The sequence below is a fragment of the Diplotaxodon limnothrissa genome, linkage group LG9, assembly GCF_057381915.1.
Source record: "Diplotaxodon limnothrissa isolate DT_005_m linkage group LG9, D_limnothrissa_male_GT1.1, whole genome shotgun sequence".
NCBI classification, from domain to species: Eukaryota; Metazoa; Chordata; class Actinopteri; order Cichliformes; family Cichlidae; genus Diplotaxodon; species Diplotaxodon limnothrissa.
This window is the reverse complement of record NC_140604.1, coordinates 3,530,480-3,535,437: the sequence shown is the minus strand read 5'-3', so window position 1 is coordinate 3,535,437 and position 4,958 is coordinate 3,530,480. Positions and strand designations below refer to the sequence as shown.

Genomic DNA, 4,958 nt, shown 5'->3' with positions numbered 1-4,958 from the left:
TTGGAGGATGACTTTTACGCTGAACATTATTACAGCATCAGGAAAAGACTCCTCACGCCTCGTTTCATTCCTTCCATTCAACGTCTCCTGATCATGTATTCACAGCCACCGAAGGCGCTGTACAGCACCGAGCACCTGAAACACGGACAGTTTGTTGATATTGTAATCAAAAATACAGCCCGGGGGGGAGGGGGGGTGTTTTAAAAACACCCCCCCCCCCCCCAATTGCGCATGTCCCTAAATGGTATGGCCTTCCAGATTGCCTCAGTTGAGTGTAATTTCAAATAAGATAAAATAAAACTCAGAAGCATCTGTGTGTTGTATTCTTCTTTTTCTTCTTCTTCATCTTCTTCTATTTCTTCTTCTTCTTCTTCTTATTATTATTATTATCATTATTATCATTATCATTATTATCATTATTGTGATTATGTTTCATTTTCATGTACTGGGGTATCAATGACCCCCACGCTGCTGCAGCAGCTTCTGTGCGTGGCCCCCAAGTGCTACGTTTTCTTCCACTGAAGAACCCATTAGAATCGCTCTGGGGCACTCTTCGACCCCAAATGATCGTTCTGTTTTTTTCATTTTCATTCACCTGTCTCTACTGAGGGTGGGGTAATTAGGGACCCCCGGGGTCTGGGGCAGCCCCGAAGGGGAGCACAAGGGTTAACAGCGGCCTCCCATGGACGAACATGATAGAGCCTGCCTGAAACTAGGAGAAAAATTGAATGGCATTCAGGGAGGGAAACGTGGGTGTACGGGGCGCGGGAGCCAACCCTGATGCGCGGCCTGTGAAATGCTACCCAGGGGTACTCTGGGACCCCCGGGGTCCGGAGCTGCCCAGACGGGGAGCACGACGGTTAAGCTCATTTTCGAATAGGATGGTTAGTGAGTCTTGCGCAATGAGCTCTTCCACTGATGTAGTAATGTCAAATTCTTCAAGCGTTACATCAATATCACTGTACATGCACAGAGCACTTGTAGATGTTTTTGTGCAAACACTCACAATTGTTTATGACGCGAATATTGCAGCATTAACTATGCATTATAACTGTGCTGTCATGTGCAGCTATTAAAAAAAAGTAGAAACTAATCAATATCCTTCACTCTGAATTGTTTTTTAAATCCCAATAAATGGGTTACAGTGTTAAGAAATATATTCTAAAACACTTCTTCAGTAAAGACTCAGAGAAGAGAAACACACAGGACTTCTTGCTAGCAAGGGCAGTCTCCAGAACTGAGACTCGCGCTTAGAAACTGCCCCGGTCTTTATTTATACTTCAGTGAGCGTTTGTTCTTTACATTGCAATGTGGAGGTGTACGTGTGTGTGTGTGTGTGTGTGTGTGTGTGTGTGTGTGTGTGTGTGTGTGTGTGTGTGAGGTCAAGATGTGACCCTGTGAAGACTCCCCAAAGCTGGTGCCAGGGGTCTAGCGGGTCCATCTAAACAAAAGGCTCTTATACTTAAAGAGATATACGTGTGTTTGCTATACCATATATCAACAAAGAAAAGATACGACCTCTCTCATGCTCCTAGGATGTGGGGGTGAACACCCTAGAATGTTACAGACCTCCTAGGATGAGACATTCTTTCAATATGCCACCAACTAAACACTAATGATTACATGCAGTATTCTACCATATACAAACTTATATAATTAAAAGATTATACTGACTACTAAGTACAATTTCCTATTGACATACAGTATCTACATGAACCCCCTTATCGAGGAAGCCTCTCACTTACGGCCATACCACGCCTGTTCTCATCTGATCTCTGAAGCTAAGCAGGGGCGGTCCTGCATAGTTGCGTCACCTTCACCTTGCTCCAGGTTAGAAACTCCATGATATCGTGTTCCCTGCTCAGGGTAGCACACTGATGCGCATTTATTCAGTATTCTTCGAGACCGCAGTCGGCAGCCAATAAGAGTTCAAACTGGTTGCACATGGGTGTCAGGTTGACACTGCGCCCGCTGCACACTACAAGGTTAACAAGTTCCTCTGTACTGAGCCCAGAGGGACTAGCCACAGACATTTTCTACATTTACAGAAGAAATAAGTTTGTGTATTTCCTAAATATTTCGTTCTTGTTTTTTTGTTTTGCACAAAAGCGAAATGCAATCAGGAGCGTTGTCATGAAGCTTTTCCTGAAGCTCACCTCCACTGAGTGAGCAGCGGCGCCCTCTGCAGTTTGTGTGTGGAAGTGCAAAAGCTTACAGCACCTGGTATTCCCAGGCGGTCTCCCATCCAAGTACTGACCAGGCCCGACCCTGCTTAGCTTCCGAGATCAGGCGTGTTCAGGGTGGTATGGCCGTAAGCGAGAGAAGCCCGCTATAAAAGACCTTTTATACTTGGCAAATGTCACACAGTTTAAAATATAGTATTGTGCTAAGCTTCACATGTTACAGCGAAAGCATGCAAATCTTTGTTGCGAACTGCAGCTTCAACACTGAGCTGCAAAAATGCTTTTCCCGCGGTAACGTCACCATAATAACACATGTTAGTTTCTCACAGCACAGTGTTAAAGTGACAGAGAGCACACAGTGTGTTAGGACCATTTGGAAGTGCAACATTTTTGTGGTTTGGAGAATTCAACTTATATACAGGACATTAAAAAACCGTAAGGATGACTGTGTCATCACAGCATGTATAAAAAGGCTGTTTCTGAAGCAGCTCCTCCCTTACAGCCACACCACCCTGAACACGCCCGATCTCGTCTGATCTCGGAAGGCAAGCTGGGTCGGGCCTGGTCAGTACTTGGATGGGAGACCGCCTGGGAATACCAGGTGCCGTAAGCTTTTGCACTTCAACACACAAATGACAGTTTAAATGTTGAAACGGATCTGAGGCACTCTTTAATGCTCCATGATAACTTTCCTATGAGCTTTTGAAGATCACTGACATCATGGCTTTTAGCGTCATTGTTTCTGCAAAGAGATTTCTGCAGTCACTGAATCTTTTGATAAAATATATTTTTATGCCTCTAGAGGATGGAATATTTTAAGACTTTACACTTGGGAACATTATTCTGAAATTGTTGCACAATTTGTTAATGGAGTTTTTTGCAGATTGATCAACCTCTGCCCATATTTCCTCCAGAGCAACTCTGCTTCTCTAAGATGCTCTTTTACAGTTTTTTCTGATTGCTTAAGCACATTTTTTGTAACTATTGGCTAATTTTGCAAAACTCTTCACACAAATAAGAAAACCTGTCACCCAATAATCAAAACATTGTAGTTCTCTTGCAAAAGCAAACACAGCTAGATTACAGTTTTTTCTGAATGCTTAAACCCTAACTGTGATTCCTGTAGCACAATCTCTAAAACTATTCAGACTTATAGCAAAACCACTCACTGAGTTTGCAAAACTAAAAGCACAAAAACTGCTTTGCACTCAGTTTGCAATTTTGTAACACACACTTTGCAAAACTGTAGGCACAATTCACTGCACAACACTCAATTACCAAATTTCCAACACACTCCTAGCAAAAGTATACACATGTATGGCTATCATTAACACTAATTTGCCAACTGTCTGGCACACTTTCACATGTGAAAACTTTTCTAGATAATTAGTTCACTTTGCAATCAGCCTAAGCACTATAATACAGGTAAGCTGTGTGTGCGGAGTACAATGGAGGGAGCATTCTATGATGTCTGTGTTCTATGATCTTCCCCTTTAAACATAACAAGTTGTGTTAGAGGACTGCCCATCCCAGGGCCTGGCTCTATTGGATGTGTCTTACTGTTCAACAATTATATTTGATGTAATGTTGAATTTCACTTTGGTCAAAATAGGTGTTCAACAAATCAGTGTGTTTGGTTATGTAGGAGTGTTTAGCTTATTTTAGAGTTTAGAAATGTGTTAACATAGAATGTAGAACTATTGTAGAGACACTGCCCTTAAAGTAATAAAGGCTGACTGTGTCGTGAACTTAGGAGTAGAGTGTAGGAGACCTCCCACACTGAGTGGAAATTCCCCAGAGGATGTATGGGTGGGGGTCTCAACATTTGTAACTGTGGTCTGGAAGGGAGATGGGTTTTATGACCTCTAGGGAGTTACCTACACCCACAGTGTTTTAACTGTCACGCACACACATCCACACGCACTCACACATACTGTACACACAGGTATGCGTACACAGTCACACACGAGCACTCACATAGACACGTGGGAACGCACATGTAGGCATTCATGTGCTCGTGCACATAGACACAGACACAGAGTTTGCAGCACACCGTGGGGGGTTTTATGATGGGGTCGCTTCTATAAAGCTGGCTGTAACTAACAAAGGGGTGAAGATTTTTGCAGAGGGACACCGGCCTTGTCTTCCTTTCTAGAAGATGCATGCTTAAATGAAGATGAATAAAGATGAATAAAAGCTTTGTGAAAATGACTACTGAGTCCGGTGCCATTTCTGGATGCTCGAGGAATAAAAAGAACCGGGGTAAAACTGATTTCGTAACAGTTACCTTATCAGCTTGTGATTTCCATCAATGTGCCACAATGAGTTTGGACCTGCAACCTGATATGTTCTTCGTTCTGGTCTCCGCAAAACTGCTCTAAGGGCAGCTGCTCCAGGATTTATCCGTAGCATGCTTGCTAGAACCCTCCTTCGCTGTACACGTAGTCTACGTACTCGCAGGGAGGCTCTGACAGCCTCAGGACCAATTTGTTCATTGCCAGCGACAATGTCCTGCACATGTTCATCCAAGGCACTGTCAGTCAGTTCCGCATACATTGATGCACGGGTGAAATGATACTGTCTGAAATCAGACAAAAAAACATGAGTAATTTATCATTACCATAACAACACACTTCATTACTTGACTAGTGGTGCACATTCAAATATACTTATTTTTACAATTTCACAATACCATTTAATTTGAATAAACAGTGAGTGTGTGTCACAAAGAACTGAAAGTCACACTGGTTTCAAAAGTCACTGACCACAGACGTC

General features: G+C 43.0%; 2 pseudogenes; one reads left to right on the top strand and one right to left on the bottom strand.

The window, feature by feature from the left end:
* Positions 1-2,208: 2,208 nt before the first annotated feature.
* Positions 2,209-2,317, bottom strand: LOC146624996 (5S ribosomal RNA; annotated as a pseudogene).
* Positions 2,318-2,677: 360 nt separating this feature from the next.
* LOC146624995 (5S ribosomal RNA) lies at positions 2,678-2,796 on the top strand (annotated as a pseudogene).
* Positions 2,797-4,958: the final 2,162 nt, after the last annotated feature.